We start from the raw sequence: 12,761 nt of genomic DNA on the forward strand, positions 1-12,761 counted from the left end.
TAGCATGTGTATTATGGTTTGTTTATGGAATTCATACCTAATGTCTACTCCTCAGAACAGTGTTTTTATTTTCTCTCACCTTAAATCCAGATTGTAAACATAATTCCTTGAATTAATTTCACAAAATTTTTGTCATCCTCTCTGTTTTTTGTTTTTTTTTTAACTTTGGGGGAAAAAGGTTTATTTATTTTTTCCCCCTCAGGAGAAGAAACAGAAGTTAGGGAAAACATTTTTATAACCCACTTGGTCCTAACCCTTTCGGGAACAACTGTTAAAAATGCTAGTGGCTCAATTAAAAAATGAAGGTGTTCACCCATGTACAACGCCATGATGACCCTTGAAGACTTTTCCCTGAGAGAAGTGAAAGACAGATTTGCTGAGAGCCATCTTTCCAAGCAGCCCTCCCCCTTCACTGTCCAGCCAGTCAGCACTCCAGACCACGTTCCTCTTCTCCCTCAAGTAACCCTGTTTCCGAACCTCTTGAGCTCTCAAGTCTTCACAGCCCCGTAGCTAAGTGACCTTCAGCACTCACACCTAGTGAACTGGGAAATCAGGCTCCTAGCAAACAAACCTTCCGTGACTGGACATAGGAGGCTAACCTTTAGTCACTTTAACCTAAAGGGCTCTAAACTACATAAAGTGCTTTTAAGTCCAAAAGAGATAAACATAAATTAGAAACTTATGGATCAAGGAGGATAAATACGTGGGTGCCAACAGCTCCAGCAAGATGACATTTTGGCGGGGTGCCTCTTCCCTTACATTCTTAGTCATTGGAGTCATGCCTATTTTTATCTGCAGTCCTGACTAAAGGTCACATTTTGAGGCTAAGTTTTCAAATCACCCTAGCTCCAACACCTTCCGTTTACCAGTGGCTTTCACACATCCAAGGTTCTAACAAAAACTACCGGTCTCTAACTGAAGAGAGTACATTTGCACTGGGAGCAACTGAAGATACAGCTATGCAGCTCACTCCAACTTCTGAAATTCCCTAGGGAACTTTGATAAAGTAACAATGGAAAAGATGCCAATCCAGGAATGCCCCTACCTGTTACTGTTGCTCACAAGGCTCAGAGAGGAAGTATTACTCCCTCACACAAGAGAAAGTTCCGCCAACTGACAGGGCGGGAGGGAAATTGTTTAGGTTCCCAGTTGTCATCCTCTTTTATCAACAATGATTTTCTTCCTTTTCTTTGGCTACTAACTGCGTTCCAGAGGGAGACAGGGGACGGGAGACTGTAAATACAGTAAAGAGAAGGCAGGAAAAGGTGGTATGGAGAAAAAGGAGGGAGGGAAGGTACGTTTATAGCTAAAAATCTCATCAACTAGTGTTTCTGAATTGTTTCAATAATTTTTTTTGCTTTTTTTTTGTTGTTGTTGTTGGTTTGTTCTCTCTGTTTCTGTGGTTCTCAATTGAATAATGTCCAGCACATATGGCAGGAATGGCAATACATATTCCACACCATTCTCTGTCTTTCCACATTTGCATCATCCCACTGAGATCAATTCCTTTGTCCAGTGATAAAACTTTAATGTCCGCACATATGATGGACTTTGCCCAGATTCTGAGAGTTTCCATATTAGTTTATGAATATAATTATTTTCTCATTCTAGATTTTCTTGTTTCACATAATTTTGTCTCTGTGTTCCTTTAATGAGCCAAGACTGATACCCATAAAAAGAGGTGTCTGTGTTTAAATTGATCTAATTTCTTTACTAGATCATGTTTATGATTTTCCAGCAGGAGATACATAAATGAGTAGGTTACTATATTTTTGGATGCTCTTTCAGAGAATGGCTTATTTGTGTATGGTATACTGCTGGATAGTAATTAATCAACATATTGTAAACATTCCACTGGAATGTTATTTCTATAATAGATACATTTGATCCCAAATACTAGTGTGTTCATCCTAGGGCACAACCGGTTTTTAAATCTCTAAACTACATTTATTTACTTCCTCTTAGTGATCACTAAATCTTCAAAAGACTCACCAAACTCCAATTTCCTGGATTTTGATGTACTGCCCATACCTGAAAAAATAATACAAAAACTTATTTTAGAGTTGACACTTCATAAAAACACTTCTTTAATATATAATTATGGATACCTGTGATGCACTAGAAGTCTAGCATATACTTTAACTTAGTTTTAGATAGTAAAATATTAAGTGAATTTTTTATAAACATTCTTATTTGATTGATAATCATTTCAATATAGTCCAATATTTATAACTAGGTATATTTTTCTTCTTTTTGGAGTTCTAAACTAGAAATACACTTGATAGACAAATCTTGAGATACTTCCCAACCTGTGCTATTTTTATTGGATTGATAGATTTCAAGTTGTCTGTAGAGTCAAATCACATGCTTCCAGATGTCACTATGTCACTGGTGTCAAGACAAGAAATTGATGTCTATTAAGAAAATAAGGTACAAGCATGCAGGTTGAGCATATTTTGAAGAATTTCTATTGTATAAATTATTTTGTGTTTCAAAAATTGTATTTTTGTGTTTTCCACTGAAGAAATTTGCAAAATAGTTTTCTTTTTTTAAATTTTATTAATTTATTCATATTACATCTCAGTGGTTACCCCCTCCCTTGTATCCTCCCATTCCTCCCTCCCTCCCATTTTCCCCTTACTCCCCTCCCCTATGACTGTGACTGAGGGGCACTTCCTCCCTCTGTATATGCTCGTAGGGTATCAAGTCTCCTCTTGGTAGCAAAATAGTTTTCTATAGACTGCTTAAAATGTAAGTTTATTTTCTAATGATTATCTTATATTTTCTCCAATATACCAAACTTAGCTTTGTTAACTGTTATTTTGAGTTGGAGCAAATGTTATGTCAGCATACTAATATATAATTTAAAAAGAGATATATGCTTTGAACTAACATGTACATGCACATGTAACCTTTGTGAACAGAAATTTGAATGTATAATCTGGTTTTACTCCTAACTCTCTGATTATATACTGCTTATATCTGTGGATTCAAGTTACTGATGTGAATACCAGTTTAAAAACAAAAACAAACAAAACCTAGTTAAAAAAGAGACAAACATGGAAAATAAGCATTTTAGGTATACTTTGAAACACAATATATAATTTAGTAGATATTAGTTAATGTAAAAGTAGAAAACAAGCAGGAAAAGAAAAGGAAAATTTCCTGTGAATCAATGGTTCATATTTAAAGTGAAAGTTACATTTTTGGGCATCATTTCCATTGGTTTCACACATTGCAATTAAAATCACACAGCATATGTTTTAACTTCTTTCTTTTATAAAAATAATCTTATAACATTCAATAAAAATAGATTAACGAATCTCTCAAGTCTCATCCGAGAAATCGCTCTTTGTGGTAGATGCTGAGTAATACTGCAGAGAATAAAAGATTATGAAGTGATCATGTCTCAATGAACATTTGCATTGTACCCTGTCCCCACAAGGCTCAGGGAACTTCATAAAAGAGGAGACAGGAAGACTGTAGGTCACAGGTGGTGGGTTTCCCTGGTAAGACTATTTGTTACACATGACAGTACAGTTGTACAGATGATTTCACTGATTAGACTTCACACACACACACACACACACACACACACACACACACACACACACACACAAGATCGAGACAAGCAAAATCACACCAGGGAAAATGGAAGATATCATGAAGTCCCACATGTAGTGAGGAGGCATAGGATGTTGATGACTAATAAGAGAGAAATTGTTACTTTTCATCTAGGATGCTGACCCTAAGGAGCTATCAATACTCTAATAGATTGTACTACATCCATCCACATGTATGTAGCAATAAAAGACTCAGTGCCTATTAACTTGAGATATATAGATGACAGACAGACAGACAGACAGAGAGACAGGCAAACACTTGAATGGAGCGTGGGGAGGGGAGGGAGAGAGAGAGAGGCAAAGAAAGACAGAGAGACACAATATGCATATAAAGTTAGAAATGAAGAGGGTGAAAAAGGAATTAGAAGAGAGAGAATGTAGGAGAGGTTGAGCCCATACTCATTTTGTAAATGCATTACTTAGTAAATGAAATATTTAATTAAACATTTTGGTGTACTTATTGAAATGAATCCTCTTATTCATCTATAAATGATCCTTAAAACTTTGAATGTTGTTACCAATTATCCATTAGATATGTTAAGAGATTATCTCTGACATGCAAGAGAGTTTCAAATATTTAAAATGTGCTTTATTGGGCCTCAAGTTGCCTTATACAAATACACTAATAGTGCTGAGTTCATTAGCAAAAAGAAGACTTCCAAACTTTAGTGATGTCTTTCTTTAGTGTCTACTGTTGTATACTCTCAAAATTCTCCTGAATCCAGCTCTCTGCTGCTAGCAGCGTTGCAGCTGTAATGTAACTTTCTGGTGTCTGGATGCTACCTCTCCACACAAAGACCACAGTCATAGAGGCTTCTCTTGTCTGTTTTCTTAAGGATCACAGTCCTATTGTAATGAGCAGAAGTAATTTGAATGTAGTCAATAGAGTTTTATAGTTGTTCATGTGGGTGTTTTAGTGTGGTACCAGTATTTCTTATAATATAAAAATCACCATACATTATTAATATTAACAAAAGTAATTTTTGCAACTACATTATATCATTAATTTTATTTTTACTTCTGAATAACTTGTTTTATTCTGCTAACTTGTTTTAAAAATAATCAAGTTGGAACAGTGGGTAAACATGATCTAACTGGAGGAATAAAAAGGGGCATCTATTTAGGATGGGAATGAAGATAAATACAGAAGAAGAAGGGAGGAGGATAAATAGCATTAAAGTGTACGAAAACCTCATATATATATATATATATATATATATATATATATATATATATATATATATATATTTCATTTGGGCAGACAATGTTCTCTCCATGAATAAAAGACTATCTAACAAGATGCCTAAGGCCAGGATAAAGGAACCCTTTTTTGGGTAGTTGTTAAGGATCTTCCAAGAGACTCCAAAATACTTCCAGTATTTCTGTCACTTTCTGTTGCTCTTCAGAGATGGAAGGTAGCTCCCTATTGCTGAGGATCCTAAGTACTTCAGACACAGGGTCTAGAGACTACTGATCTAGAAATGACCTGATTGCCTCTTTCCTAAAGACTAGCTTTTTATGGTACCAAATACTAGTATGCTACCAAAGGAGGGTAGCAACCAACAGTTCTACACAATTATAAATTATATGAACCACAATAAATACCAGCATGGTACAAACTCTAGGGTTGCACAAAAGCGCACGGCTTGGTAGTAATCTAGACCTTTCCACTAGAATTTAAGATCCACAACAAGAGAGGAAACCATGCCTAGTGCTGGAAACCTAATCTACTACTGAGCTAGTGAAGTTGTGGATATTGGAAAAAAAATCTATATCTGTTACCTTGTTAATCCATCACAATCCCTAAATACTCTTTATATATTTGTTCCTATGCTGATATATAAATGTAGTCTTAACCCATCATCAAGTAACCTTTATATGCAACAGACAGACACCATTACAGACAATCACAACCAAATTAAAATGGAAAGTTGTAGAGCCCATTACAGATGGATGTACTGAAAGCCACTCCCACCTCTGAGGTCAGGAGACATTACAGGAGAAGAGGGAGAAAGACTGTTAAAGCCAGAAGATCAGGGAGTTTGGTTTATGACTGTGTCTCCTAGTGGTATCAGAAGTTACTACCATACAATTTCACCAATATGACTGTGTAAACATGAGCTGAACAAGAACACAAAAGGATCACAAACAATGGAGGAATGCTGAGAGTGGGAGAAATAGTCTCCTCCAGAGATGAGAACAGCAATTGGTTTCCTAGTACTAAATTATCTAGCCTGAAAGCATACTCAGGGTAATACTACACAGACTGGGTAGGTTGCATTTGGAAATGTAACATTTCATTTTAAAAGGCCATAAAATGTAAAGACAGAAGATAACTAAATGGGAGGGTTTTGAGGAAGGAAAATGAAAGGAGAAATGTAATTATATTATAATCTCAAAATGAAACAAAAAAATCAAGTTACCTCAGATAAATTTCATTCCTTTAATTGAAGAGAGGCTAATATAGAGACCCATAATTGGTCAAAGTGCAGAGATTAAATGCTTATTCAGAGTTCAGCCTTAAGTTGGACATTTATATCAGATTTCTTTCTCCTAAGAGAATATCAAATGTAAATACTCTTTTTATTTCCTCAGAGGAAGGGATGAGATTAAAGCCAAACCCCGAAACTGAACTGCACTCATCTGTATTGCACTGTACTCTGAACGCCATTGTACTGTCTCCATGAACGTTCCTGGTCTCTCTCTGCACTGCTTTTAAATAGTTTCTCCTTCCCTGATTGTTCTCCTGAGAATTGGGACTATCCTATCTCTGACCCATTCTGTCAAATCTTTAATTCATCACTTTGCCTGACTCTTAATTAGATGGCATTCTTTGTGATTAAAGGTGTGTACTAAATTCCATTCAGAGGGATTGAAGGTATGTGGTGTCTATATTCCCACTAGAGGTATTAGGAGAGTGTATTCCAGCCAGAGGGATTAAAGGTGTGTCCTAAGGGCATGTGTGTATTCCAGCTGGATCACACAGACCTAGAAGGTCTTTGGATGTAACCGCAGCCATGTTGCTGGATTAAAATTCATCTACAGACAGAGAATAGTAGAATAATGTTTGGTGCTACAAAATAAGGTCTTCCTGACAAGGCAGGGTTATTGTAACTATAAATATACATCAGCTGCGATTGTCCACAAAAAACCTACAAAAGACCAAGACTTTGTGGCTTGAGATGGGAGAGACTCAGCAGACTGCACTGCTTGATGACTACTGATAGTTGGTGGCTTCTGGTGGAGAAACAGTTGGTTTTTTTTTTTCAGTATTGTGGCCCTGGTGGATAGCCCATGCTGCAGTGGGTGATCCTATAACCACGTGAAGATAAGCAACACCCATTGCCTACGCAGATTTTTAAAAGCTTTTCAGCCATTGAATTTAATCATTTAAGAACTCTCCCTTAGTTTCACATCTCAATTTTTAATTGGATTGCTTCTTTTCTTGAAACTTAGTTCTTTGGGCTATTATATACTAAATTTCTGTCAGATGTGCAGTCAGTAGAGATTACTTTTCCCATTCTACAGGCCACCACTTTACTTAAGTGATGATATCCTTTGCTATACAATAGCTTTTTAGTTTTATGAGCTTTCATTTGTCGTTGGTCTTGTGGCCTGTTTTATCAGAGTCCTGTTCCGAATGTCCTTTCTTGTGTCAATGAGTTCAACCTTATTTCCTCTTTCTCTGTCAGACTCGAGGTATTAGGTCATATGTTGTGGTCTTGATCCATGTGGAGCTTTAGTTTTAGATCCATTATAACAGAATTCAGGGTGAGAAGAAGTACAAACTCAAAATGCATTGACACCTTACCACAGTTAGAATGGATAAGACCCAAAACCAAAACAAATAAACAAGCAAACAACAACAGCAACAAAACCAAATGAGAACAAGCAATGGTGTGGATGTGGGGGAAGGTGAACTTGTGCAGCCACTGTGAACATACATATGGAGACAAAATCTAGAAAGAGGATCTATTTCCTATATAGTTTATGATCGTAGGGAGTAGAAATTGGGCTGGTGAAAACAAAATAAGTTGGCTATGTAGGGAAGGGGCATAGATCTCAGAGTAGTAGAGGGAAAGGAGGGTTTGAGCAAATCACTATGTGATATTCTTAAAGAACTAATAAAACATCAAACTATAAAGAAAACAAGATTCTCTCATCTAGAGTCCCACTAGAATGTCCTCCCCTCTGTCGCAGTTTCCTGGTAAGTGAAGGCTTTCGTGGGACATGCCCCTTGGGCTAATATGCAGATATAAGTGAGTATATACCATTTGAGTCTTTCTGCTTCTGGGTTAACTCACTCATTATGATCATTTCTAGCTCAATCCAGTTATCCACAAATTTCGGGAATTCCTTGTTTTTAATAGCTGAATAGTATTCCATAGTGTATATGTACCACAGTTTCTTTATCCATTCTTCTAATGAGGGACACTTAGGCTGTTTCCATGTTCTGGCTATTATGAATAAGGCTGCTGTGAACATGGTTGAGCAAATTTTCTTGTTGTGTGCTGGAGCATATTCTGGGTATATTCCAAGGAGTGGAATAGCTGGGTCTTGAGGAAGCCCTATTCCCATTTTTCTGAGATAGCACCAGATAGATTTCCAAAGTGGTTGTACTAGTTTGCAATCCCACCAGCAATGAAGGAGTGTTCCTCTCTCCCCACATCCTCGCCAGCATGTGGTGTCGCTTGAATTTTTGATCTTAGCCATCCTGATGGGTGTAAGATCATGGGAGAAAGGCAAAGTGGAAGGACTCAGAGGGTCCTAGAAGCCTACAAGTAGAACATTATGATAGGCAGATTTGGGCACAGGGGTCCCGCTCAAACTAAGGCACCAGCCAAGGACAATACAGGCGGTAAACCTTAAGCCCCTACCCAGATCTAGCCAATGGACAGAACACTCTCCACAGTAGAGTGGAGAGTGGGATATTACTTTCTCACATACTCTGGTGCCTCACCTTTGAACATGTCCCCTGGACGGGGAGACCTGGTGGCAATCAGAGGAAGGACATCAGGTTACCAAGAAGAGACTTGATACCCTATGAGCATATAGAGGGGGTGGTAATCCCCCTCAGGAACAGTCATAGGGGAGGGGAATAAGGGGGAAATGGGAGGGAGGGAAGAATGGGAGGATACAAGGGATGGGATAACCATTGAAATGTAACAAGAATAAATTAATAAAGGAGGAAAAAAAAAAGAAAACAAGAAGTGTGGAGAGGAATGTGTAGCAGAGGAGGTCAAGAAGGAATAGAAAGAGGGAGTGAGATGTAACTATCATTAAAATAGACTGAATATATGTATGAAATACCCATAAATTAATAAGCATAAAAGATAGAGTTCCATAAATAAAAAATAACAATTCTCATTAAAAATAGTAGTGTTATATTTTATTCTTAAAGAATTAGGCATATTAAGACTTTTAACATCATCAAAGTAATGAGAAATTATAGAATAATATGAACTAAAAATTCATAATTTTGTATTATTCTTTTCTATAAAATACATGGTTCTAATAAATTTGGCATAAAATAATTTTTGCCACATTTGTTGAAGATGGGAATTTGTTGTCCCTAAGGAAACATTCTCATATTATTAAGGGAAATTTTACTTTTAAACTATTTTTTTCATCATCTACTAGTATACTTGTGCTGCTTTTCTCTATTAAACTATTTATTCATACAATTTTTCTTTTATTTCTAAAATAAGTTCTTCTGGATAAAAACATACTTATCTTTTTTTCAAAATAAAAGCATGTATCTTTTGAATTTTCTTATACATTTATAAGGAAAATGAGATTATTATATGACTCAATCAGGATTCTACAGTTTCATAAATTATGTAATAAGCTTGCCCACTTGTCCATTCTTTCCTTAAAATTCTCTGTGGGGAAATGAAATTATTTCCATTTACTAAGTATAGAGAACTATTTTATTAAAATACATACCACACATACATAGGGCACAACTTAAGGATTGTGTCATATGGATGCACTTGTGAAATCACTTGAGTTATGAGTTACTGTCACCATTCACTATATGCTTTGCATCGTAGAGACCTTGGAGTGACTAAACTCTTGTACTTTTTAATACACTTTTGTCTAGTTTTGAATGCAGCATAGTTATTTTGAAATTTAACATATTTTTCATATTTTGTCTTCTATTGCTGAATTATAACCAGGAACATAGGGTTACTTAACAGTTTTCAACTATTACCAAAAAAGCCGCTATAAACATTTATGTGCCAATTTTTTATGGGCACATGGATCCATTTCTTCCAGATAAATACTTTAGCATAGTTGCTGAAGACTATTTACACCTGTAAAATAGCATCTCATCATAGTTTTTATTTACTTTTGACCAAATACTGATAAAATGAAACATATTCTATGTGGAATTTTTTGATCCTATAATTTTATTAATAATTCAGTTGTTAAATTTGTACATGACTGTATGTTCCTTTTTTAAATAATTGAGTTGAAAGTCCTTTGTTAGGACTTTTTATGTGCAAGATTTTGTTGTGGCTATAGTGGGCAAATATTTTTCCAATTTCGTTCAGTCATCTGTTCCTGAGGCATGTGTTGAAGTGATCATTGGTGGTGTCCATTTCCTTCTGATGTCTAAGTTTCACAGAGTGGATGTCTTTGCTGAGAACTCTTTGGAAACTTTGCTGACCATTGCATGCCTTTGTTTTCCCTCTCTTCTTTCCAAGTAATTCAGTCTTTTCTGCTACTCGGCCCCCAAAACAGTTCACATACACCACAGCCTTCTCGTCATCTATGTTGCCTTATAGTGGTTCTCAACCTTCCTCATGCTGCAGCCCTTCAATACAGTTCCTCATGTTGTGGTGAATTCCAACCATAAAATTATTTCATTTATACTTCGTAACTGTAGCTTTGCTACTGTTGTGAATCGTAATGTAAATATCTGATATGCGGAAACTCTGGGGTCACAGCCCACGGGCTGAGAACCATGATCTGAGGCTTCGATGGAGATTCATCAGTTTCATGTCAGCAAGAGCACAGCATTTTAGGAACACAGCATTTTAGGAGCACTGTTTGATGTCTTCAGTCTCGCCAGAGCTGGATACTCGCTGGAGTGCACTAAACACGCTTCCTGTTAAACACAACCTAGTGAAATTATTCAAAAGATACCAAAGTTTGAACACATTTTGTTTTCAGTTCAGGAAGACTGCAAGCTCCATTTTGCTTCCATTTATCTTTACTTTAGGGTAGAAATATTCCAAAAGATAAGCTTGTAAGTATGAACACACGTTTACTGCTAATTATAAGAGACGTCCAATAACACAGGACAATGTAAGTGCAAGGATGAAGGTTTATCATACAAGCTTGCAAATATAAGACCATCACTAATAAATCTATCTTCTGTTAGTTTTGCTGACCCCAGGCTTACATGTAGTACATGCCCAGACAGATAGGCAGTCATCAGTGTATTTTATGTATGTTCCTGGATCATCTGGATCCTCTAACTCAATGAAAAACATGTCACTCCAAACAAAACCTTGTGGCTCATTAGTTTTTAATTCTTCTTCCAGGAAATTGCTAATTGTGAAATTATTTGTTAGGATAAAAAAGGAAACTGTTTCCACGGATGACAGGGACATTAAGAGGTATCTTTACTCCGGAAGGGTCAGGGAGATAGAGAAAAGGAAGAGAGCTTTGGGAGGATAAAGAGTTAGTACTCACTGGAGAATAATTTTCAAAGGATTCTGGGGCTTCAGGCAGGAGTATCATCTACAGCAAAGCTGTCAGAAAGTGGAAGTGCATTGCCCAGCTGTGCGACTTCCAAAAGTAGTGATCTATTAAAAAACAACAACAACAACAACCAAAAGCAAATGCAGCTACAAAGTTATTTTGATCTACTTTTTTTTTTTTTTTACTGTTTTCTACATTTCTCAATGTTTGTTCTAAGTACTCTCACTGTCACCTCATTGCAACAATGAGTCAAACAACTAAGTTCATGGTCAAATATGCTTTATACATACTATGAGGACAATTTGATATTCATTAAATTTCTTTTACAGTCTTGGAGAGTTTTGTTTCTATACCTCTTGGTGTGCTTGATGTGGCAATCAAACTTTTTTCTAAAAATTATCTTTGAATAAATTCATATTCATTATTATAGAGAGGTTATATTCTGTTCCATCTACACAACTCCCAATGATCTAAAAATATGGCTTTTTCTCTTGCTTATGTGTTTTGGCTTTGTCTTGTTAATTTTGATTAATTAAACAGCCAAGAAACTTGCCTGCACTACCTCTTCTCTCAGATATAGAGTCCCTAGGGCATTTTGTTGAACTGTGGTTTTCTGTGCATTATTTCCTAATTATCTTCAAATTGTAACCTCTACAGTAAACTGCAAGCATTGGTGCCATACCAAGACGAATCAAGAGGAGAGTGCTCGTTAGGTTCCCCAGAGGGCTTTCCTGTTTTCTCCAAATGACTTCTTGCTTGTTTTATTTTCCTTTTCAGTTTTTTTTTTTTTACCATTGGTTGAAATTCATGATTTCCCTCTCCTTCTTTCTCCTAAACCACAGTTTTCCTGATCTAATATTTATTTTTGGTCTTAACAACTGATTTCTAACTATCCATGATGGTGTTCTTGACTTTTAATCAATGGATTTATCCACAAAAAGATATGATTAAATGAACACTATACCTGGGCATTCCTTTTCATAACTTCAAATAATATTCTGGGTGCTTTTTATTTATAGTCTACCTCTTATGTGAAATACAAGTTAAATCTCAAGCCTCTGTGCTCTGTTTTTTTGTTGTAAGTTCTTCTTTGTTTTCAATTAGCAAAATACTCAGTTCTCCCCCAAAAAATAACTATTAGAAAATTATAGTCTTAATCTAACATTCTTTCATAATTTCCTTTCTCTACCATCTTAGATTTTCTTAAAATAGATGCTGAGAGGTGAAGGAGATATCACAGATTCTCCTTCTGTGAACCACAGGCTCGTTTTATATGCTGGCACCTTTCTGGCTCACTTAGGGTTGACACTGGCTGGACAGGAGGACATGGCTATGGTTATAACCCCCTGCCATGCTCCAACCAGCGAGTTCTGGCATCAGATGCTCTGCATTACCAATAGTTAGATTTAACTGATCTAGGTTGGA

At 36.3% G+C, this 12,761-nt stretch overlaps 1 pseudogene across 1 annotated transcript in view; it reads left to right on the plus strand.

The window, feature by feature from the left end:
- Positions 1–330: 330 nt before the first annotated feature.
- Positions 331–12,761, plus strand: part of LOC311606821 (small ribosomal subunit protein eS26-like) — a 181,468-nt pseudogene continuing 169,037 nt past the window's right edge. The window contains exon 1 of the transcript in view: positions 331–506. The product of the transcript in view is annotated as a small ribosomal subunit protein eS26-like (transcript). The remainder of the gene's footprint in view (positions 507–12,761) is intronic.

Source organism: Acomys minous (assembly GCF_964271855.1).
Source record: "Acomys minous genome assembly, chromosome: 1".
NCBI classification, from domain to species: Eukaryota; Metazoa; Chordata; class Mammalia; order Rodentia; family Muridae; genus Acomys; species Acomys minous.